This window comes from Phyllostomus discolor, chromosome 8, assembly GCF_004126475.2.
Source record: "Phyllostomus discolor isolate MPI-MPIP mPhyDis1 chromosome 8, mPhyDis1.pri.v3, whole genome shotgun sequence".
NCBI lineage: Eukaryota > Metazoa > Chordata > Mammalia > Chiroptera > Phyllostomidae > Phyllostomus > Phyllostomus discolor.
The window spans coordinates 85,274,176-85,299,668 of NC_040910.2; the positions used below are offsets into that span (position 1 = coordinate 85,274,176).

Here is a 25,493-nt window from a genome sequence, read left to right on the forward strand (position 1 = left end):
GCTAATGAAAGGAATGTACCTGTGAATTTAATTTCCTATTGCTTTGCAGGAAGCCCATCAACTCTGTTAGAGCACAGTGCTAATAAGGCCAAGGTCACTTGCTCGACCTCTGACTGGTATCTTTAACTTTGTATTTATAAAATTTCCTTTTATTTCTAACCCCAGACAATGGACTTGCATAGAACAAAACTCCAGCTCAATTCACTTTATGGTCAGAGTAGGGATGGTTCATAGAAAACCCATCTGCACAACTGCGAAGGTAATTCAAAGCCTTTGTTCTAAATTCCATGTATCCAGAATAACAATGTCACTAAAAATCAGCCAGAGTTAGTGAGTCTGCTTCCTTGTTTTTTATTAACAAACCTCCATCTTTCCCCCTCCTCCACTAGGTATATCATTCTATATTCCTCATTGCCCCAAATATCCAGGGTCTAGCAAAACAGCCCCAGGGAGCCTCAGAAGGGAGGTCGCTGCAGTCTGGGATTTCCAGCCTCAGGCCTTGGTGGTCTCTCAGCAGGCCCTGGAAGGACTGAGTACTGAGGCTTCAGAGCAAAATGAACAACATAAAGCCCTGGGTTTGTGTGTAGATATTGTCCTGTTCCTCTTTTCAAACTGAGTCACGTCTCTGATGCACATATCCCAGTTTAGCTTCCTCTCCTTCCAGTTGCTTCTTTTTCTGAGGCATGAAAGAACTTTCCATTGATGGTGGCCTGAAGGCAATTCTGAACATGTTCCAAGGACCAGGCACATTGTCCTGTGCTCTTGACCATAAGTATAGCTGGAAGAGGAAGCAGTGACAAAATGGCACTTTCATATGAAGTCTATGATCTACTCTCAGTAGAGAAACTAGATAGATGTATTATTGAAACATCACTGCACAGGCCATGAAGCATCTAGGGAAGGAATCAGAAGATGATGCTTCAGGTCATATAGTTAGAAGATGCCCCCGTTTTGATCTGCTCACTTCCACCAACTAACGATATAGATCCTGTTCCATACTTCTCTGGTTAGAACCTTCTGCCTCTGCCTTGGACATGTTCTCTTTTCTGTCCGGGCAAAACATTCTTGGATCCCATTTTCTCGTGGGGCTACCCCCAGCCAGCTTTCATGTTAGAAGACAATCTTGTCAACTAATTGAAATTCCTTCCTGGGCATTGCTATTTTAAGTTGATCCTTCTAGAGAAAACAAAGGATTTTTCTTAAAGCTATAAATCATCAATGGATAGAAATTTAGATCTTAAAAAAGCCCAGCTTACAGGAAATATATTGAAGGTGGAGAATCTTCCTTTTTGGGTCTTTAAAATTATACTGTGTAGAACAAATGTGTATCTCTCACTAATTCATAAAGCGAGTTCTGTGCACAAATATGTTTGACCTCTGAATGTATACATGAAGTTGTTTAGGATGAAGGCTTTGGGGGCAAACTAACTTTTGGCTCTCAGATACCCAGATGGGACCTCTTTATACCACTGGAAGGGGCATTCAAACTCAGATCCCTTTTCTGCTTAGAAAACTTCCCCAATATTGTATTCCCAGAGCAAACATGATTTCTATGGTTTTTCTGTTGCTTTGCTGGCAAGTCAGCCAAGTGGAGTACATTATTTCACAGTAAAATAAACCTTCCCCTTTTTTGTTCCACGGGAAATTACTCAGTGTGTAGCACGGCCGTGTCCCCCTCACATTTCCACAAGGTTTGCTTCCCTTTATGATTGTGGATCCTGCTGTGTTTAAGAATGATCAAAAGTCACAGGAGCCTGGTTTTCATCTCTCTTCTTTTGTTACTTCCTACTCTCCAGTTTCACTTACCTCCCTCTCTCTTTCCCGTCTTTCCAACATCCACTAACAATAATGACTTAAAGTTTTATCCACAGAAACATATCAGGAGTAGGCTGAGTGGATAAGCACCTCTATTTTACCAAGGAGTGCCTTTTTCATGAGAAATATGAGTGAGAGAATTCATTCAGCTGTGGGAATACATGCCATTTCATTGTATCCTTAAGAGAAAACTTTTGGGCACTTTCCCCATTTTGAGGACCATGTCAACAGGGTAAGTGACCAGCATCAGCAACTATCTACTGGGCAGAGAGAATGAAAAGAGAAAACAAGAGTTTCTAAAACACTATCTTGGGTGTGTCTTATAGGTGCTCCGTAATTATTAACTGTTGTTTTCTGTGATCGTGGTGGTTGAAAGAATGGTGTTCTGCTTTAGATGTTTGATCACCAGCCCTTTTATTTATTTATTTTTTAGCAAAACTGCTGTATGTTTAAGAACCTAGAAACATAATGTGATTGATACCCTTTTGTAAAGCATATGATAGTTATTGAAACAGTAAGTTGGTGACTTTAAAAAAAATAATTCAAACAAGAAAAAGCAAAAGCAATGGGTTAGTTATCCAGGTGTCCAGTTATCTTAGGTAATTAGAACCATACACTATGTAAGCATGTTTTGGGGTCAATCCTCCCATAAAGAAGTTAAATTTAATCTATTCCACTGTCACAGTAAGTGAACATTATCTTGAAAGTTCATCTTGTAATGCCTCTTATTAATCAATGAGTAAGAAAATTGGTAGATAAATGCTACCAATTATTCCCTACTAGGCATAATTTAAAAAAAGTAATTCCAAGTACAGAGCCTAATAGTGATGAGTGCAAACCATCATCTTTTTATACAAAATATAGCATATTGTCAAACAGGTTTCAGAATTAAAATATATAGTGTGTTCAACTTCAGAATTCATTAATATTTCATTGCAAAACTGGGAGAGTGGTTCAAAAGCAGGATCTTCCATTTATGACTCAGGGGTTTAATTGTGTTGATTTGTGGGTATGGAATCTTCATCCTGTATGCCAAGCATATCTGCTTAATTAACACTAAAGAGAGAGATAACAAAGAAGACAAACGAGCAAACAAAAACTTGTAGACACAGACAACAGTATGGTAGTTACCAAAGGAAAGGGGGGGGGTAGAAAAAATAAAGGGGATCAATTATATAGTAACAGAAGGACACTTACTTTGGGTGATAGATACATAGTGCAATATACAGATGATGTATTATAGAATTGTACACTTGAAACCTATGTAATTTTAGTAAACAATGTCACCCCAATAAATTTAATAAAATCTATAAAAGAGAGAGAGATATACCAACATGGCATTTATGGAGCATGTTGCACTCTGTAATAATTTTACTAGGACATTCTAGAGAGGTTAATTATACAAAGTGTCATCATAGGTAAAGTTATTAAAATAAATGTGTATGTGTATTTAGGAAGAATGTCTGACTTGAGCCTGCTGTGAAGTTTTGGGGTACTTTGAAAATGTGACAGTTCTGCCCCAAAATATGTTTGCCTTCAGAAGGGCTACTACATCATCCTCAGCACCAAAGATTTTCAAAGTTACATTCTTTCTTACAAATAAAAATTATTTTACCCCACTCCCAGCAAAATGATAGCTTGTCTGGACCTATAATACATACAACAGATAGGTATGAAGAAAATCTCTCAGGTTCAAGTAAGATTGATGAGTCCAGGACAGCCTAAAGTTACTAACCTCATGCTCACTGATGAGTCTTTGATGGAAATGGGAAGGGAGGGGAGATGTTGGTGCCAGTTACCATTATTGTGAAATTGTGAAGCACATATTTCCCTTGGGTGTGTCATTCAAGGTCTCTTCCTTATTGTGTTTACTATTTGTCGTTTCTGTGCTTAAGAAAAGGAAACTGTCATCAGTTTCAGAAAACACTGACCCAATACATGAACAGAAATATACTTAGAAGGATGGTGTAGGTAAGTAAGGTAGATCTTCAGATCCACACTAGAACTAGGAAGGTAAGCCCAACCCGGGTTCCCAGCAGTGTTCACTAGCTGTAGCCTAGCAGGTGACTACATTTCCCTTGATGCTATCTGTCAAGTGGAGAGGATAATATGTAGGAAGAATCCAAAGAGATAACATATAGGAAGTACTGAGCCCAAGGTCAAGCATAAATTAAATATTCAATAAATATAAATGTTAATAAATAAAGTGCCTGAATGGAATAGGAATATAGCAATAACTCTGCTAGATTAAATTAGAAATTATTCAGTGAAGGTATACTCCACCTCTTAACTTCAGGCAACATTATTTTCTCTAACACGAAGCCAAGAATATTAAATGCCAAAATAAAAGATTATTTACGAAGCTTATCGCTGTCTGGCAAGTTTCCACACAACTAATGAAGACAGAAGTGGCTAATTCATTATCTTGCTTGTTAAGGGCTGAAATATTTACCATTTTAACTTTGCTCATTCTTCCCATGGGTCTAATGATTCTGCAAATTAATTAGCTGTGCCACTGGTTGTAACTTGTGTCCACCAATTGAATAAATGTAAGTCTCTCATTAAGGTGTGAGAGAGAGAACAGATGATGAGGTGATATGATATCCTGTATTGTCTTCAGAATCTGAGTGTTGGCAGTTAATAGAGGAAAGAAAAGAGTATAGAAGATCAACTTTCAGAATATTCAATTAATTAAAATAATATACTGTAAAGCTCAACATGATTCTTGGCACAGACCAAGCACTCAGCAAATAAATATAATCATCAACATCAATATCATCTCTACAACCATCCTCATTCAAATGTACTTCTCCGGACTGAAATTGTGTTTCCTCCCCAACAACTCAGGATTTTCAAGCTATGTCTATTTTTAACATATGGAGCCTACTTATATGGTACCCACACAGACAGATCACTGTCAGGGCTAAGGTACCTGAAAACTTTTTAAAAAACAAAGTAAACATTGCATTAGACAGATTAGAATTTTAAGTTTTAATAAGCTTCCAAAAAAGTGTTCTTTAAGGCATCAGTGGACTTTACCATACTGCATAATTTTCCTGAATGTCTGCACTATGCTCATAAGTTTTAGTCATGAATAAACTGAGAGGCTGGAGTGACTTGACTGAGACAGGACTGGAGGGATGTGAGAGAATGAGGAATGGACTCCAAGGCTGTCAGGCTGAGGGGAAGTTTACCTTCTGACCCTGCCTGTCACTAATACTTTGGGAAGATTTCTGGAGAGTCGAGATAATGGTTTGGTGATGGCCTGAAGAAATGGATGGATGGATGGATGGATGGATGGATGGATGGATAGATAGATAGATAGATAGATACTTTATATCTCTAATATCCATTTTACTTTGTCTTTGTAGCTATAGATAATTAATGAAACTGGTAATCAACAAGTAGATAAATGAAAGAAAACTATCTTAGCATGCTAGAGCACAAAGTGTTGCTTCTGTATTTGGCAATCCGGTTGACTACCAATGTAACTTGGTTATGGCAGGCACCCTGCATTAAACTTGGAGGTTAAGAGGTTTGAAACAAAAAGGGGAGTGATGTTAATGGTTATCTGCGTTCACTGTGCACTGAAGCTTTTCACAAAACTGGGTGAGATTTCTTGGCTTGAGGTTCCTGTCATTTCTCCAAGTTCAAGCTTTATTCCCAGAGGCCCGTGGTTTGGAATCCCAGTCTGGAGCTGGCACTCCAATTCGCCCTGGGCCTGCCACAGCTAGATTGAATTTGCTGTTTCTGGACTCATGTGCTGAACAAGATCCTGGTGCCTCAGGTAGGGGATGTGTGACCATAGAGGAAGAAATCTCTGTCCGCAGTCTCCTTTGCTCAGAGAAGGGAGCCACCCATTAATGTGTGTGGAAAGTACAGTGTTGGCATTGACCTCCTGTATGTAACATATTAACACACTAGTGTGTCTTTCTTCTGTGGAAAAGAAAGTGTATTTCTTCCCCCAGGGATGTACAAATAGAGGAAATACGAAGTTAGCAGTAAGGTCATAGAAGCAGCCCTCCTACAGTTCTGGCACATGAGAGTTTATGTTGCCATGGTTTCCAATGCATTTCTGAAAAACCCTCTTAGCCTTTGTCAATTTTACATCAATTATGACAGCATGTTCATAAATGTAAAATAAGAACAGCATCACAGTTTTTAAAAGGGTAAACATTTAATGTATGCTGTGTATGACAGCCAAAAAAAATCTAATCTGGATGGATCATAAAATAATTCAGGGAAGAAGTGCTATGCAGAACACAGACTAATGTATTACTTCAAGTTCTTTGAGTGTTGCGTTCTTCCCAAAACTGTTGTCAAAATTACAATTTTGAAATGCTCAGTTTCCTTCTCTTCCTAGTATTCCCTGCCACAACAATGCCCTGTGCTCCCTTTTACCCATCCTGGGTCGGTGAAACTCAGAAAGGTTGCCTTCACTCTGCCTCCGCCCTCAAACCTTCCCAACATGGGTAGTTGCTGGAAGTTATCCCATTAGCAGTCCACAATATTTAATCCTTTTAGTTTGATTTTATCCAAGAAAAAAATTCAACTCTGCCTCTGCCCACCCAGTTAACCTTCATGTAAAATTCTTTCATTTATTCTGGGTGGGGTATGAATTTCAGACCTGGGGGCAGGTGTTTGATGTGTGACATAAAGGAGAGTGGAGCTGATGGAATGAGTAGTCGTCTTTAGGTTCCATCTGGAACAAAAATTGCATTGAGGCTTTTTGTCCTGGTTGATAGTCATTTCCTACTTCTGTCCCCAGATGATCCTAAAAATTATTGCTTAAAAAAACAGATATGACCCCTTTAACTCATTCAGGTTGTAGATTTTAACTGACTGATAACTGAAAGAAAGATAATGCTACATAGGAAGACATAATTTGCTCAGTATTCTCAATCTTTGGTATTGCTAGAACAGTTTAGAAATAATTAGATAGTGGCCATTAAGTTAGACAGGGTTACACAAGTGGCCCTTTAACGTAAAAATTAAAATAATTTTTCTTTTTCTCTTTGAAAGCATTTGGCTATTGATTCAGAAGTAAGAGAAGATCATATGTTTGGGGAGAATGATTACTAGTTGATCCAAATGAATACATTGCAATTAGGTTCTCCTTTAGTTTTTAAGGAACACTGGGGAAGCACATGGGACCCTAAGCCATATAGATTCATGTATCATGAGTACAGTGCTGAAAAAATCTCCTCTTAACTCATTATTAAACCCAATCATCGTAGAGTTGGCCTCACTCTACAGAAATTTAAGGCATATACATTATAGAACCATCCAGCCCAAATTTCATTTACATATGTGGTTGGTCCCTATAACTCTTCATTTCTCTCTCTCTCTCTCCATATATATGTGGAGATTTGATGAGAGATTTGATCCATCCTGAGTTTTCAACCATTATCTTGTGTGGACAGCTCCTGAATTACACATTGTAACTACAACTTGTCTTGAATTCCAGGTTCACATTTTCAGTTTCCCTCTGGACATTCCTATTGGGAAGTCCTTCCTTCAGCCCAAGCTAACCCTCAATCAGTACTTTTATCCCTCCTCTAAAATTGGTACTCCACTGTAGATTTGTGATTCCAGCATTCTGCCAACATAAACTCATCTATAACTTTTAATTTGATCCCCGCATTTATTTAGTGGACGAGTCCTGTTATTGTCTCCTTCCAAAGAAATAATGCGTTTGAAGTTCCCTCTCCATTGTCGTCACATCAGGATCATGTTTACTTTCCATCAGTCCTTGCCTTTGTAGTTTCTCATGCTAACTGCTTTGTTTCTATCCTTTGGGATGTTTGATTAGCAATATTATGGGCCACCTTTTATAACATCATAAAACTTGAATTTTTATCATTGTATAATCTTTAAGCATGATTTTACTTCCCCAGTTGGAGTCTAAGAGCCTTCAAAAACTCCCATTAATCTGAAAACCCAGCAAAACTGAAAATGCTTGATCTCTGCTGCTGGTTAACAACGTTGGTGATTAAACCAAATGAGGTTTTGTTTATTATTATGGATTCTCAGGCTCATTAACATCTTTACTTGAAATCTGAGAACAGACTGTTGAGAAAAAGTCAGTTGGGTAATCTGACTAAGAAGCAGGTAGGGGATTCCACAGATACAGAAAAAATACACGATCTGCTTAGCTAGGGCCACATGAGGTTTCTCTTTCTTTTTCAAGTGACTATGAGAGAAGAAGAGGCACCTAACATTAAAAAAATCATATGTTGGTATGACATTTATTCATGAAAGTACTAAACACAAATATTGTTGTAATAGCATTTTTAACACAGGAAAAAATTAAGTATCGCTGCAGAAGGCCCAGTTAAGTACTGCAAGACTTTTTCCACAAAGAAAGCTTTACAGGGCTATGAATCATAGCCGTGTGAGGCTTATCTATAGCAAAATAGAGCCAATGGTTTTGGTTATTTTAATACACATGTTATCCCCACCTACAGGTCTTGTTTAAGACTCATAATTCCCACCTTACTCTACAATTAAGTTGTGCAGACTGTTCTAAAACAGGCAGTACTGTCATTAGAATGTGCACTAGGCTTTGGTCCTGCTGAAAATACCAAATGCTTGTGGGCAATCTGAGTGACCACATGCTGAGGCCAGTTGCAGAAAATTCCCAATCTAGGTTACTGTGCTGGCAAATGCCCTCTCGTGAAACACAGGCACAGTGTTGAGTTCCATGCGTTACCCAGGCAGGGGACACGTCTTCCCTGCAAGCTCCTGCATGGCTGACTTAAAAGGGTGAGATGCCATCTGCTGGAAACTGATAATATGGACTATGATATTCTGCGGTAAAACTTGGGCTGTGTCTATCTGCAGAACTGTGACGTTGACGTTCTTCATACTTCCTTTCCCTTCCTCTACTTTACATGGGTGGTGTATGTAGAGAGTTATTGAACTCGTTAGGAAAATTCCTCATCACTCCAAACAAACATCTGTTTTAAGATGTAAATCTAACTTAATGACAATCTTTTTAGGATTAGTGAGGCTAACAGAGAGTGAATAAGCCCAAAGCCAATGTATGCTCAATTATAAGGCACATCTTAATTCCAGAAATGTTAAAATAGAAGAAAAATGTACCTTAATTTTCAAGAAAATTAGATATTATAGTAGCAGCTTTCCATTTAAATTAACCATGAGCACAGCCGACACATGGAAAATGTTCACAATTTAGCTAATTAAGTAGGGATAATGTATGATGGTGTTTGGGAGTGTTTCGCCTTATGCAATGCTCAGCAATGTAACATAGATATTTCCAGAACTTAAACGTGACCAGACACAGTGGGTCTTGGAATGAGTTAGCAATCCCAAGAACATCCTGTAGCATTAAGATATAGACTGACAAATTCCACATGTGATTGATACATAGTAGGTGGTTAATAAATACTGACTGACACGTGGGCTCAAATTTAGTGACAAGCTTATGGGTCTGTATGGACTGTTGTAAAGGACTCTTTGGGAGCCTCCAATGTGTATTGTTCATGTGGGTTTGTTTGACCAGATTTGTGCTTTGAAGTGTACTTGAGAATGATGACTTGTCTGATTCTGCTCTACAGTTGATTAAAATGACCATAAACTATTCTAATTCTTACAGTGCACAAAATGGAAGGTAATCTACCTGTGTAGGTGATTATATCGATCAGAGCACTTGTATGTCCTGGCAGTCGGATGGCTATGGAAGACATCCAAGTTTACCTGAAAATTGTTTACTTGTTTAGAGTCTGATGTAATAATTCTGTTCAGATTAATAACATAACTGGTAGATATGCTGGCTGCTTAAAATAAACCCCTCTGCAATAAAAAGGCTCTTTAACAACAGGCAAAGGAGGAGAAGTGTGAAAGGGTTTTATTATCCCTTCCAGCTGCTAGATACCACTTATTCCATAATAAGCCTTATTCCATAATCTAAATGACTTGGTCACGGTATACCTGTAGTTACAAAGAAAGCCACACTTACATATGGTTAAATGATTTTCTCTTTTTTGTGATATAAAACAGCACTGTATATTTTTTTAGAACATCCCCACATTGCTTTTGGAGTTTGACCTGTGGTACCACTTAGAAATCTATCGGTCTTGTTTTTCTGGTCCAGTAACTTTAACCAACTTAGGTCTCCCATTCTTCTAGGACTTCTTTTAGCTTTATGGTAGCTATAAGAAGACACCTGCTTTCTCTGCTCCTTTGCCTCCCTGGGCTGTATCTGTTCCTCAGGAAGTCTTTGCTTTGCTATGTTGACCATGCGCAACGCCCATAAAGAAAAGTCATGTGTCTTCAGGATGTCCCACTGGATGCTGCCTTGGGTCCCATCTTATTCTTCATACAACTGCCGACTCTCCTGTGCCACTGGGGTTCACGGGTCCCCCTATTAAGACAACACTGTCGGTGCCACTGATAGGTTTTCTCTTCCCCACGAGCATGGCTGAAATCAAGACTACAGACTGACAGCTCTTCTCCCTGCTTGTGGTTCAACTCGAAACCGCAAGGTCCGGAGGCACATGGTTTAGATTCAGTGTCTTTCTCCAGCTAACACGAACCATTTGTTCAAGCAGCATTGGTATCTGTTTGAGAATAAGAGATCTGCCTCAGTACTCCCTAGACAGCCAAATAAATTCTCTTGGCTTCAAGACAAATTCAGAAAATTCTGCCCAATAGTGGCATGTGGTGTAGTTTTTTCGTTTATTTTTGCAACTTGTGAAGGTATGGCTGATAGGCTCCTTGAAAAAAAAAATTAAAAATGCCAATCAAAGAAGTGGCAAATTAGAGAACCGTTTATTATGGAAAGTTCCTATATTACATTTAAGGAAAATCAAAATAAAATGATATGGCAAACAGGAAATAGAATTAAAGGCCTGCCAGGAGCAGAATACCTGCCACTGATATCTTTCCCTTCTTCTAATTCTCCCACTTAGTTGCATGAGGAATAAATACTGTCCAGAGATCCTGGGTGCAGTGTGAAATCTGCCTGAGATGAGATTATGCTATGTGCATTTCTGAAATGCGTCCCATTAATTCTGCTGATGTTTGAGTAAATCCAGTCTGCTTTTTTCAAGCCTTAGTGCTCATGAACCCAATGTCCCTGGTTATTATAATTTTTCCTTGAAATTATTTGCAATAGTACAAAAAATAGATCATATCATAGTTGCAATTTCCAAGATAAAAAAGAATATATCCTTTTTCCTTATGATAGTTTTAAAGCTAAAATTTTCAATTAACTACCTTTTGGGTAAATATGATTCTAGTCCTTTGACACCATTTGAATCTCAGCATAAAATAAAAATAGCATAGGAAATACCTGGGATAAATCAATAATGAGGGCCAAATGTTTGGATTCAAATGTGGGAATCTGGCATCCCCAGTGAAAGAGAAATACTTGCTCCACCAAAATACCAACCCTACAATCTAGGTTTCCATCCCAGCCACTGTTCTGTATAGTTATAGCACACTACTTGCATTTTTATTGTGTAATTCAATTCAACATATGCCTTCAGAAACTTTTCCCCAGGGGCTCTGTGATAGGTTCTGCTGGGGACATAAAGATAGACCCTACTTCCAAGTTGCTTACTCTCTAGGGTCCATGCACAGCATAGAAATACAAAAACAACGAATCATGTTGGAAGGATTCCACTAAGCGCATTAAATACAGCCACAATGGGCAGCCCAAAGCACTTGGCCTTCATGGAAGAGGGGCATCTGAGCTAGGACTGGGACATAAAAGCCCTGGTGGGATAGTAAAGGCAGACTTTTAAAAAGGAACTCATATTAAAAGTGAAATGTTTGTGACATTACTAAAAGCATGTGGGCCATTTACTGAAAGCACATGGGCCATTTGAAGACCTGCGCCGTGGTTGATAATGATTACAGACATCTACTTCTCTACATTCTCCCCGTGCTGACACTTGATATGACAACATAGACCGTATCACACTCACGTCTAAAGGATGACTGTGCTTTGGATTTTGAAGGTGGCGTGTGGGTGAAATCAATTTGTTAGGATCAGTATTAGCATTAGAGATGTTCAAGGCTATCTCTTTCTTCATTGCTTTGATTCAGGGAATATTTATCTGTAAGGATATCTTAATATCAACTTTATATCTGCATCTGTCTATCTATTGTTCATCTTTTTATCCATCCATCCATCTACATTTACTAGGCACTGGGAGCCATTGTAATTGCCTTTCATGCACTATACCATTTAATCTCCATCAGAGCCCTGAGCTGTTAAATACCTTGTTCAAGCTCATACATTAAGTAATAGTAAAGTCAGGCGTGGTGTCCAGCTGGACTAATGTCTTAACTTCACAAGACTATCTGCCCACACTCTTTTCAGTGTGTGTATGCTAACTAACATATAATGCTATGACTGCCAGCTGCTAACCTGAAACAGAGAAGAGGCGAAGTGAGAAAAGAGTCTTCAAATCATATGAGGAAAGCTCCTCCCATTTGGATTTTTGAGATAAGGTGAACTTTGTGAGCATAATCATGCTGGACAAGTATCCACTGCTTCTGTGGAAACAGTAGTGTGTCCAGAGTCCATATTCTCTGTGGTACGTAACGTAGATTCATGGCGGTAGATCGGAGTTTCCAGATTATTCCGTCACACCAACTTAGTGACTAAGCTTGTAAATCCACCTCCTGGTAAAGCTTTACAGATAGAGAGGCTTGCCACTAAGAAAATATTAGTCTATTAGTTGATCTTTGAATAGTGTTATTTCTTAGATACATATGCCCTTATAACAAAGAGCACAAGATACTAAACTGGTTAATGTTTTAAGAAAACACTTTTCTGCTATGTGTCTCTATCTCCTAGTTAGGAGTAAGTGACCATAAAATCTCCGAAAGTGTGAAACCACAATATATTTCCCTGTTCTATCATTAAAAGCCATTTGCAACATGGATGGGAATCAGAAGCAGAGGGCTGGGGGGGAGGGTGAATAGCTTTAAGATCATACATAAGGAACTATTTCCCAGCAAGAATTGGTTCTGGGAACCTTGAAGAGACTTCTAATGTTACAACCTCTTAAATTTCTATATGGTACTGTATCATTTATATTAGCAAAATTGAGTTCATAACATCAGAGGCTGATGTCACAAAGTTAATGAAGTGAGTCTGAGACATCGGGAGATGGATATACTGTAGGTACAGTATCAGGAAAACTAACTTGGCAACCTCGTAACTGAATGGAAGTACAGATTTAGCTTTTATGTCTGTTGTTTGAGCCTGTTGGCCAAGCATCAAGACAGCGCTGGGCTGAGCTGTTCACCAGAGTTTCCAAAGTGTACTTACTGAGTCAGTCTGCTGTAAACGTAGAATCTTCAGGAGTCCAGGCTCGGCAGTACGAAGACTTGCAGACAGCGCAGCGAGTGAGGATGGTTAAGCTCTAGGGAGGATTTTAATGAGAAAAAAAGGCAAATCAGGAAACACCTAATTGGGAATGGGTTTATGTGTGTGAAGTAGGGGGAGGACGTGGGGACACGGGGTGTGTTTATGTACACAGCAAAGTTTGGAAAAAGGAAAGCTTATTGAGCCCAAAGCCCTGTTTATTTTTGACATAGCTGCTTTGCAATGTCATCAATCAACTGTTTTGCTTAATTATGGTAGAATTGTTTTTAAAGAAATTCAAAACATGAACAGTCATTAAAATGCTGGAATGGTAATGAACTTGAATTAAAGGAAGCACTTTTACTTCTCTGAGCAATTTCTTATATAATCTGTGATATAGATGGATACAAACAAACAAGAGACAAGACGTGAAAACAGTAATTCATATTAGCCTGCACAGTAATAGCAACTCAAATTAGCCTTCCTATTAGTGTGCCCTAAATTTAAAGGCACATTAAAATATAATTTAAAGCTAAACTGAAACAAGAATTTGAAGACTCATTAAGGAATACTTAATAAATTAAGTATTGATTTCATTAGTTACTGATTTTATGCTAGATTCCTCTTATTTTATGGGTGCATTTAGGTAATAAAGTAAACTTGATATTTTAGCTCATGAAATTATATCTATATAGCCTCATCGATGTCAACAGACTTAGTAGGTTGGGATTTTTGTTTACAATAGAATGGTACACATAGTCCAAATTATAACAATCCACTAGAGAAGAAAGGGAAAATGCATTTCTGGGCAAGAAGTTACACAGAACTGTCTAGAAACCCATAATCTAATGAAAAATGTTTGCAGGAGATTCAGAGAAAGAGAGAACCCATGATCAATGGGAGAGGCGATCTGAGGATTTATAACAATTAATGTAATCACTCACGTCTAATGTGTGCATCTCTGTGCCAGCACTGATCTACACACTCCAACTACCCACTCATTTAATTCTTCTGAATTCCGTGGGGTGGGGAGCATTTCCATCTCCGCTGCAGAGAGGAGCTGCCTGAAAAACAGAGAGTTCAGCACTCAGGGAACTAACAGACGCCGGGACCAACATGAAGACACACCATGTTACAGCTGGAAACTTTCAAGTGGCCCACTACTGGAAAGTGTCTAGTTTTGCTGAAACCAGTGTGTCTGATATAGTTTTGCTTTTCTTTGTAGATTATGCTTTGCTTAAAATGAAGGAATCATGGGTGAGAGCTGTGGCACTTCATTTTTATCAACAAGAAACAAAACAAAGCACAAAACTAAACAAAAATCTCAGGGGTGATGGTAGTAGCATCATGGCAGCCCAGGAGGGCAAACATGCAAATGTGTCACCAAGCCTTGAGGAGGAAGAAAGGCGATATTGGGCACGATCAGAGAAGAACCCTAGGGTTTAGGAACCTGGATGAAGTAGAAATATTAAAATACATGGTGGCTCCCATGACCATTTCTTAAAAGCACATTGGCTCAGAAGTTGATGTGGTTAGTTTTTACTAAAGACTCTATGCCATACCCTTCAGAAGAAAAGCAAAGAGGAAGAGCAGGCATGAAGAATTCCCTCCTGGAGCTGGAGTCTCTGACAATCTCAAAAACTGGAATGCCACGGCCAGGGCGGCCCGCCTACTTTGTAGTGCATCTGACCACAATAAGTCAACATTTCTTAAGGCGAGAAGTTTATCAGTTTTACTTCTTTTAAGTAGCAAAATCTAACCTGTGTTTGTAAGATGCATTCCCACTAACCCAGATATATACAGGGAATTATTAACTTGGGACTTAACCAAAAATCACTCTAGAATGGCAGCTATGTAAGTTGTACTGTGCAGTTGTTCAGATCGATGTTCTTATCGGTTCCCTCTATGAAGCTGGCCATGCTACTTAAACTGCCTGAGAGCTGGTCTGGGTGTTTCCTCTGGGTTCCTCTTTCTCATGTTCTGTGCTGGCCCTCTCCTTTACTGTTACTGTGGAGCATCCTCTTCTTGTTTCAGGGCCTCTGTTACAACTGTAGACTATTCTTAGTTTTGTGCTTGCACACTTTCTCAAATTCTGCTTTTTGGGTGCTGGGCATTTATCAACAGTTCCCCAAAGCTGGCTGCTTAACTCATTATCTGGGAGGGATACTTAGGCATATCTGTAGTTCATTTGTTTCTCTCTCAGAATCATTCTATCTTATGTCCTATCTGTCCTCAATATTTCATTACTATGGCGACACCTCGGAACTAAATTCCCTTTGTTTTGAAAAATTTCTTCTTGCTTGAAGAACAAACTGAAAACTAATCTCCAAGAAGTAGCTCCCTGGCCCTTTCTATGTATCACTACACAGTACTCCCCCACCCAAACCCATCTGTACATTTTCGGAATAGGACCGCTTGCCATTTGTAATAGTAACCTATTACTTTCCCTGGAAGAACACTTGCTACTGACTGTCGCTGATGATGAGGGGACAAAATGAAGCCTCTCATGGTTGACTGGAGGGTTGTCAATCAGGAAGGAAAACCCTTTTGAAAACTTTTCTGAAATTTTGTCAAAACTCTAAAAATGTCTGTCTCCCTTGGCCCTTTAATTTACTTCTGGAAATTTATCCTTGGTACCCATAACAAATGCAGAAAAGCTTCATGCAAATAGTAGTACCATTTGCCCTTTCAGTGAAAAAAAAAACATGATAAACATTCAGTAATATGAACGCAAGTAAATACAAAATGAAATAGCATCTGTCATTAACATAATGCTGAAGAAATCATGTGTATTCATGCACATGATACAATTTTGATATAAAGTTTGGGAGAAAGTGGTTACAAGTTATATATTTAATATGATCATAAATATGTAAAAATATACAATGAAGGAAGAACCAAAGTGAAATTCACCATTAATATAGCTGGTTGCCTTAGGGTAGGGAATTAGGGGTAATTTCTTCCTCTATTTTTCAAGTTTAGCAACAGTTCAATAGCAAGCATGTAGTATTAAAATAGGGAGAAACAAAAGCAAGTTCAATTTTTAAAATAGCTTTCCTTATGACTTTTAAGGTTAACTCTCCATGTGATTTTTGGGGGGATGAGGGGTGGGGTGCGAGGAGCAAATTGCCTAAAGTATTTTTGAAAGGGGGCGACTGAAGAGCAGCAGCTCAAAGAAGCAGCTTTATAAGGACTCAGCTGACCCACAGGACATTGGGGAGAGATGGCCTTGACCACCTCAGACAACATTAAACTCCAGGTTACAGCTGACTGGAATCCTGAGGTTTTATTGGCCATGAGCCAGTCTGCAGCCCGTTCTAACCACCCTAGTATTTTATAACATTGTAAAGACTGTATTGTTTCAAACATTTCAAAATTTTACACACAACCTGGCAGTCATCCAAAGCCATTTCCAATGGGCCAAAACTATCAGCAGCCACCCACCTCCTTGGCCATGGCTGTCTGATTAATGATGTTGTACCAACGGGGTCCTCCATTTGGATCATCTATGCTGGGAGACCCCAGGACAAACACAATCTTTGAGGCTTGTAAATTCTCTATACATTTTGCAGCTGATTTTATTTTAAAACAGAGATGGAACATTATTAGTAAGTAGAGGTCTGGTGTAGCTTAGATTGGCTGAATGCAGCAGGCTTTAATTTAATAAAAAAAAATGAAGGATGCTCTTTGTCACAGACACTGTTCTTACTTCAGGATATTTGTTATGGCATGTAACTTTTCTAAGCTACTCAAGTTCCCCCACATCACCCTTCCCTTTTTTTCCATTACTCCCTTATCCTGACTTAGAGTTTATTTATCCCATGGGCTTAAACCTGAAGTTAAAAAAAAAAAGCATAGTATTAAATATTCTCCATTGATACTTTTTATTTTGAAATGAACAATGTACACATTACAAAGAATATTTGAGTTCTTCACATAACTTTAATAAGTTACTTAATATGCTACATTAATTCATTTAATCTTTGCAACAGTCCTACGAGAAGACCGTTGTTATCAGCATTTGACAGATGAGAAAATGAAGGCATAGAAAGGTAGAGAATCTTACCAAAGTTATTCACAAGGTTATAGTTGGTGGAGCTAGAAAACGAACCAGATGGAGTGCGCAGCATCTCTGATTAACCTACCACCTTTCCACCTATGGTGATGGTGAGTCTCAAAGTTTCTAACAGCTGTCATCAGTGACATTAGAATTTTTATGTTGAATATGTACCAAATATGTCTTCACTACTTCATTAAAATAGAAGATAATTTTTTTGCAGAGAGAAAAGATTTTCCCAAGCCTGCAGTTCAGAGAAAAGAATATCTACATCCTGATATTAGTTATCTTACTCCCTCTTTGGAAAACAAGAGCTGTATTTCCGTGTTTGTTTTTCTGACTTAGAAAACATTACATCTTTGTTTTTCAAATTATTTTTTTGTCTAAGTGATGCAGTCACTATCAGAAACATTTATCACTGTCAATAATTTGTTTCATTTCTAGGAATGTTATTTATTAGGCTGACCTTGGAAAAATGAAGGGACCGCACAGGCTGGAAAAAGCTGACTCATTCCCGTCCTATAAGTGTACACTGTCTATCTACAGAGTGGGAAATGGAAATAAGTAAGATTTTACTAATGGCTTCTGAGACATTCCAATCATTTGAGTCAATAGCTTTCACTCAATTATGTAAACCTCAGCTATGCATTTTTTGAACCAAATTACAGTATATACTAAAACAAGAGCCACAGACTTCACAAAAAAGACTAACACCATAAAAGGCCTCATATGAGCCCTTTATTCCAACGTGGTTCCCTAGGTTGACAAGATTCATTAGAAAATTCATCTCTTGGTTTGGCTTTGCTTATGTTTCCTTGACACAGAGTGTATTTAGAAGGATTGTTCATTTAGTGTGGTTCTGTCACATGATGCTCTCATTAACTTTGGGCATCTATGGTCTTAAGATGAACCTGCAGGACATTGTACTAAGTGACATGAGCCAGTCTCAGATGGACAAATCTTGTGTAATTTCACTTATGTGAGGCATCTAAAATAATCACAGAAACAGAGACTAGAATGTGGATTGCCGGGGGCTGGAGGGAAGGGGAAACGGAGAGTTATGATTCAACAGGTATAAAGTTTCAGGTGTGTGTGAGATGAGTAAGTTCTAGAGATCTGCTCTACAACAGCATTCCCATGCTTAACAATACCCTATTGTGCACTTAAAAGTGAGTTAAAGGGGTAGATATAATGGTAAAAGCTTTTATTACAATAAAAAAGAAGAAGGAAGGCAAGAAGGGGACTTGCCTCTAAATTATATCTTGGGGGACAGGATATTATTCTAGGACACACATTAGCCATTTTCTCTAAGTGTAGTTCCCACTCACGGAGTGGGTAGCCCGCAGAGTGGAAGGGTCGAGGGTTTAGACAGCAGTCACGTGTGGCTCTACTCTGTCCACCCCTTCTTAGTGGGGATCAGAAAGATTAAGCAAGGTGCTAAAACTCACTTTCCTCATTTGTAAAATGGTTAAAATAATATATATATATATAATAAGATTTTCATAAGGGTAAGAAATAATATTCCAGGGTATGCAGTAGAGTGTTTGGAAAATAGTTGGCCTTCAAGAAAGGATAATGATTATTATTTTATATATATTAATTTCCTTCATCATCTGCCCTATGGAGATGTGGAAACAGTGGTACTTGAGTGGGTTCCAGGTACCATAAATGAAAGGACAAAGCAGTAAGTACAGTATTTTAATATTATAGAGGCTATCTTACTAGGAAAATAATAGTAGTAGAGGTAGGAATATTATACATTGTCTAGTACTGTTTCTATGAAAAGTTTGGGTTTTACATAGATGAAGGAAACCATGGTACAGCATTGGAAAAAACACTTGTATTATTTCACCCCTTTTAAGAGGAAATTTCTCTTCTAGGTTTTCTCAGTATACTCTTATCCAAGTAAACCTCGTCTCTGATGGAGCTGAAACAGAGATTAAAGCCAGAACATCATTACTAAAGAGTCAAAGGTTTATACATACTGTAATATAATGCAGCCTTTAAGGTACTCAGAGTATGGAAGGGATTAATCCCACCATCCTTCAAGTGTTGATGTGGTCCATGCTCTATAGCCATGGGCCAGAATTATGTTTAAGGTGCAGGCATAAGATAGTAACTCTAAACCTCTATTAACAATCCCTCATATTGTTTCACGGCTTCCATTACAAGCCAGTTAGGAAACCAAGCTTCTATTTCGGTGGCTAGTGTGATTTGTAAGTTGTTTTTCCATAGTGATTATTTTGTCAGATTCAGCCGTCCTGCCCAGAGATTTTGGTGCTGTAAGCCTGAATGCATCTTGATGTGTTTGCTTGTGCTAACTCAGGGATCACCACTCACCAAATGAAAATCTTTTTGTTGTCCATGGAGCTTGAACAAGAAACTCACCCACTTGGTTGGATAAAGAACACTTTGAACATTTGCTTATTACAGCGGTCTCAAAACATTAGGGTGGGAGTGAAGCCCACAATTTTGTTTTAAATTAAGTGCTCCTAAAAAGCGTGAGACTAATAGCACCAGCTAAAGCCAGTTATTTTTCTGGCAAGCAATATGCGAGTTTCCCCTCACTGCTAAGCCAGTAAAACTCAGCATTGCTGCGGCAATTTTCCTGCTGCTCCAGTTCTTGGACTGGGGCTGCACAGCACCAAAATAGCTAGATGAAAAGTGAAAACTTCGCCTGGTCATTAGGCTGCTGCCAAATATTAGAATAGGATCTGTTATAAGTCATCAAGATGTTTTATTATACTTCCCCCTTTTTATCACATATTTTGGCATTGTATAGCTGCCAATTTAAACGTTATAAGGATATTGCGTGGATTCATAATATTCAGGAGAGAACAAGAAAAGGAATATCAGATATCTTTTCAAAGGGAACATCTCAATCCACGTTTCTATTTTATTTATTTTTTTTATTTTAAAATAAAAGTCTTTGTTGGATCTGTCTAATCATGTATCCTTGGTTTCTAAACTCTACCTCACACTTTTTCTAAGCAGCCCACCACCAGATGAGTATTTACCCATTTAAGATTATCAGCTGTCAAGAGACGGAATCCATCCATCAGCAACGACAAATATTTGTTGCATTTTTACTGTATTTCAAGCACTGTGCTAGATGGTCAGACATATTTAAAAAGTAAGGCACAGCTCCTGCTTTCTAAGAAGAAGTTTCATTGGGGAGACAGGCTTTATATATGAATGACCAATACATTTTAAGATATAATATTCGCTAAAATAATGAACAAGAATGGCTACTGAACAGAGATTTTCAGCTGGTGTGCTGCAAGAATTTTTTTAAAAAACTATTTAGCCAGGGGCTCTGACTGCTTTTCCCTGAGACTGTCAAATAAAAGATGACAACAGCCAGCACAACAACAGCTGCCTGGTGTGAATGCCCTGTCTTGAACCATAAATACATAGGTTTTATCATAGAGTTGTACCTTATTGATCATGTCACATAATAAGGTTGCATCTGATTGGCTAATTTTGGTACCAGAAATCCTTATATACAAGTATAGGCACCTGATATTTTGAAAAGTCACTTTGGAACAAAAAGGTAGGTAATTACTATTATTATTTGTAAATCAATCAAAATTATATCTATTATTTGTCAGGTCAGCAAAAAAATATATTTTTGGCGTGCTGCAGAATTTTAGTAATTAGTTTATGTGTGCCATGAGCTGAAAATGGTTGATAGTTGCTGCTCCTGAAGATAGCAGAGAAGGCGGGTGGAGTGTGGCAGAGACTGCAAAGGCTTTGCTGAGGATGCAAAGCTTGAGTTGGGTCTTATAGGAAACGGGGACCTTGGTAAGTAAAGAATATAACAGGGGGATTTAGAGCCTGAAGGAAGAATAAGAAATTCCCATGCTGGTGTAGTTTTAAGGGTTGCAGATTTAAATCTCTGTAACAAAGAAAGGGAAACACAGGGTTTTCATAATAGCATTGATTTCCCAGCATTTTTTTATGGCTCATAATTTAGACACTCACTAGCAGTCTAAGCATTGCATGTGATCAATATTGGACAAATTGTTGTAAATGAGATCTTAACCTTCATATTTTGTGATTTAATTTTTGTTTGCATGCTTTTAATTAAATTTTCATTTTACAATATAGATTCATATACAGCTAATGAATTATACAGAGAGATCCTTGTCCTGGCTCCCTGTGATGGCAACAGTTTACAAAACCATACTATAATGTTACACTGAGAATATTGATATAGGTACAGTCAAGATACAGGGCATTTTCATAAACTCAAGGGCCCCTCATGTCACCCTGTTACAGACACACCCTTTTGCCCCCTGGCCCCCCACCCCACCCCCAGCTTAACCTGTGGCAACCACTAATCTTTTCTTCATTTCTGTGTTTTTGTTATTTCAACCATGTTATACAAATGTTAGAAAAGTATAGTATGTAAGCTTTGGGATTTCTTTTTCAGCCAGTGTAATTCTTTGGAGACTCACTGAAATTGTTTTATGTATCCATAGTTATTCCTTTTTTGTCATTTGAGTAGTAATCCATGTTATGGATTTGCAGATTTGCTTAACTGTTTACCTGTTGATGAACACCTGGGTTGTTTCCAGTTTGGGGCTGTCATGAATCAAGCTACTCTACACGTCACACACTTCTGCCATGTTTTGTTGTGTATAATGCACACTTTTTTTTACCCAAATCTTTGAGGGAAAAATAAGTATGCATATTATAATTCTGTATCTATATAAATGTTTTTAATTCTTTTATTTATGTTTATGTGTCAAAAGTGTAACTCTAGAAAGCAACAACGATACCTGGAAAATAATAATCTGTTTTGTTTCTAAATATAAATAAATAAATAATTGGACTAAAAAATTAAAACAAAAGATTTTTCTTCCTGAAAATTTGGGCCAAAAATGTCAGTGTGCATTACACATGGCAAAATATGGTATTTATGTAAAGTGTTTTTTATTTTCTGATTGAATGCTGAGGAGTGCCACTGTTGGGCCCTTTGGTAGTTACATGTTTAGTTCTAGAAGAAACTGCCAAACTGCTTTCCAGAGTGGCTGTGCCAGTTTATATTCTCACCAGCAATGACTGAGAATTCCTGTTGCTCCACATCCTTGGCAGCATTTGGTGTTGTCAGTTTTTCTTTTTTAGTCATTCGAATGGTGCATATGATTACTGCTTTCATTTGCAAAGCCTCAATGACATATGATGTTAAATGTTTTAATGTGCCTATTTGCCATCTGTGTGTCTCCTTTGGTGAAGTGTATCAACATCACCTTCCTTCTCTTCTTCCAGGATGCCAAGTTACAGGTGTTAGATCTTTTGTTATAGTGCCACAGGTTCCTGAAACTGTTTGTTTTCTTTTTCAGTCTATTTTATCTCTCTTTTTCAGATTGGGTAATTTCTATAATGCCATCCTAAAATTTATCACTAATTCTTTCCTCTGCCTCCTCCGTTCTGCAATCAGGTCAATAAAATGTTGGTTATTGAAGTATTCACTCTAAAGTTTCCATTCTTTGTTATCTTTCCTGTCTCTGCTGAGAATTTCATTTTTTCCCCATTTGTTTCATGCATTTTCATAATTGCTCACTGAAGCAATCTTTTTGTGATGGCAGCTTTAAAATGTTTGACTGATAATTAATTAGATCAACTCTATCACTTAAGTGTCGTCATCTATTCTTTACTTTTGTTTCCATTCACCTTGTAATCTTCCTGGTTCTTACTGGGATAAGTGATTTTTTAAAATTGAAACTTGAACATTTTATGTTATGATATCATTAGAATCTGGATCTTATTTATACCTTCTCTTGTAGATGGCATTTTTGACACAGCGTTAGCAGAAGGGGCGTCATGCCACCTCATTACTGCCAGGAGATGTTGGAAGTCTAGCTTTTTAATCAGCCTTTGCTTATGGGGCTGGGGGCAAGGCCACAGTAGTTTCTGTGGTTTTGGCTAGAGTAGAATGCTTATTGTCTAACAACAGTTATTTCTTGCGAGGCTACCCCTTTCTTCCAAGGCCTTTGCCTGAGAGAGTGGGCTTTGATCCGAGTTTCCTGTGAATGTACGGATTGGTGTTTCTAGACCCCTGGCTTCTTAGCTGCAGGTCTGGAATATGTGAGGTGTAAAGAAAACCCAGAGAACACATCTTTTTGTTGTCTCTTGGATCCCAAGGTACGTAGCCAGTGGGCATTTTCTTTCTATCTTTCAGAGTCTTCTTACATTTGCCTTTGATATGATATCCAGGCATGTTTAGTAGGAAGAATAAGATTAACTACATTTACTTCATCTCAGAATTAGAAATCTCTTTCACCTGTCTGGATCCAAAAATAAATGAGCAAAAACTTTCCATTGTGGTACTTTACAGATACAGTAATTTAAGACCAGGACAATTCTTTCTGGCTTCACAGTTTCAAATCGCACTTTGAAAAACTCTCAAATTTTATTATTTATCCCAATTTTATGTCCCACAAATGCAAATATCTGGGGGATCACATTCCCATATAAAATAAAAATCTAAACGTGAGCTCATTTCCCAAGTTTTCCTTTCACTTACCCTGGTTCAAAGTCTCAAAGCTGCTCTGGGAATGTCCACTTTCGCTGCCCCAGTCCTCTCTGCCACAAATCTTCCCTTGTACGTCCCCTGGCATTCTCCCTCACCCGTATGCGTTGCTTTTAATATCTCATGCCATCACATTAGCCAAGGTCCTTAACTTAGCTATGGAAATATTTTTCTTCGTGTTCTCTCTGTCACCTTCAGCTACCTGCTGTGATCCATGAATAACAAACACGTCAGCCTTCCTAAGCCAAATAATCATTCAGTTCCCGATTCGCCAATTCTCTGCTCTGTGCCTTGGCTTATGCAACACAAAAGCCTTCCTTCTTATCTCCAGACAATCAATAATTATGCTCTTTTGAGGAACAGGCCAAAGAAATTCTTCTGCAAAGTTCTCTCTGATCCATCCTGCCGCAGGCAAGTGCTCCACCTCCTACCACATACCCACTTTGTCCATAACTTCCTACCGTTTTCGTTTTATACATGACGTGTCACCTGCAGCATCTCTTTGAGGACAGAACACACACTTTGTTTATCTTCACTTCCTGCCTAAAATCTCACCCCTAAAATTATATGTAGTAGTTTTTGAATGAGTGAACAAAGAAAAACAAAAATAATTCACAAAGTGCGTCTTGCGATAGTTTCATTTTTATTTCCTGTCTCTTCCATCTCCTTAGTCTTTTCATAGTGGTAACATTGAATATCAATGATTCTCAGATCTACTGCACTGCATGAGAAGATGTTGTCAGACGAAAAAAATACCCTTAAGTTTACCTCTGAGTAGGGATGAGGAAGGCAATATTTAAATGCCTTTTCTTTCCAAGGTGAGAAAGGGCAGCTATAGGTCTGCCTGTGGAAGGTGTGAGTTAAGCATGATGCCGGAGTTGATATAATCACTGACAAAGAACCAACCCAGTGGCTTCCAAATTGTCTCCAGGCAACCACAATACAGCCACATTAATGTATCAGTCCAAATATGTCATTTTAGAAGAGCACATAACCTCTGAAGAGAGTTGCAGGCAAGGTTTTTGGTCAATAGTGACTCATTTTTGTAGTTGACTTTTTTTCCTGGATTCAACCAAGGAAGTCTGAGTAAGTTTGCTTTGCCACGTCCCAGAGAAACCCAGGGTCACCCTCCCTCCGCCTTCGCTGTGAACAGAGACCAGCAGGTCACCTAAGAAACGGCAATTTGCGGGCTCCTGCTTTAGGCAATAATGACCTTGGCTTGCACAACCCAAATAGAATGTGCCCCAACTCACGAAGCCAAGGCAATGTGGTAAACAGAGCCTGTGCCAACAGGACATCGTTTCAACATTGTCTGGCGTGTGCAGCGTGTCTGGGCAGGGGCACACACACCGCAAGCCGCCTTCTGCTGTGGACAGTCCGGGACTCGGTGGCAACCATGTCATCCCTCCATCAGCTCCATAGAGACATCCTCTGATGTTACTTTGTCAGCCACTCATTCAACTCCTGAAAAGTCACAAAAATAAGCCCTTTTGAACATGAACAATGTTCAGAGTGGTCTGGAAACCAAGCAGATGCCAATTGTCACCTGAGGGAGTGGCACAGAACATTTTTACGACATTGTAATTCTGCTAATGATGGTTAGTTTCTGAGACAGTTTCTTCTGCAGTCGTGCCCACTTCCATACATTGATGGAACTGCCTGAGAATATTCAGAATTGCCTTTCAGATTATGGTATACATTCTTGTAATATCATGTGGTTCTTTACATTCTGAGGCTCT

At 38.5% G+C, this 25,493-nt stretch overlaps 1 long non-coding RNA gene across 1 annotated transcript; it reads right to left on the minus strand.

Annotated features, from left to right (window-relative positions):
- Positions 1 to 277: 277 nt before the first annotated feature.
- On the minus strand, positions 278 to 13,235 carry LOC118502314. The gene is made up of 3 exons (XR_004905024.1): positions 13,124 to 13,235; positions 1,977 to 2,072; positions 278 to 778 (listed from the first exon to the last, which is right to left on the minus strand). It is a non-coding gene; the product is annotated as an uncharacterized LOC118502314 (long non-coding RNA).
- Positions 13,236 to 25,493: the final 12,258 nt, after the last annotated feature.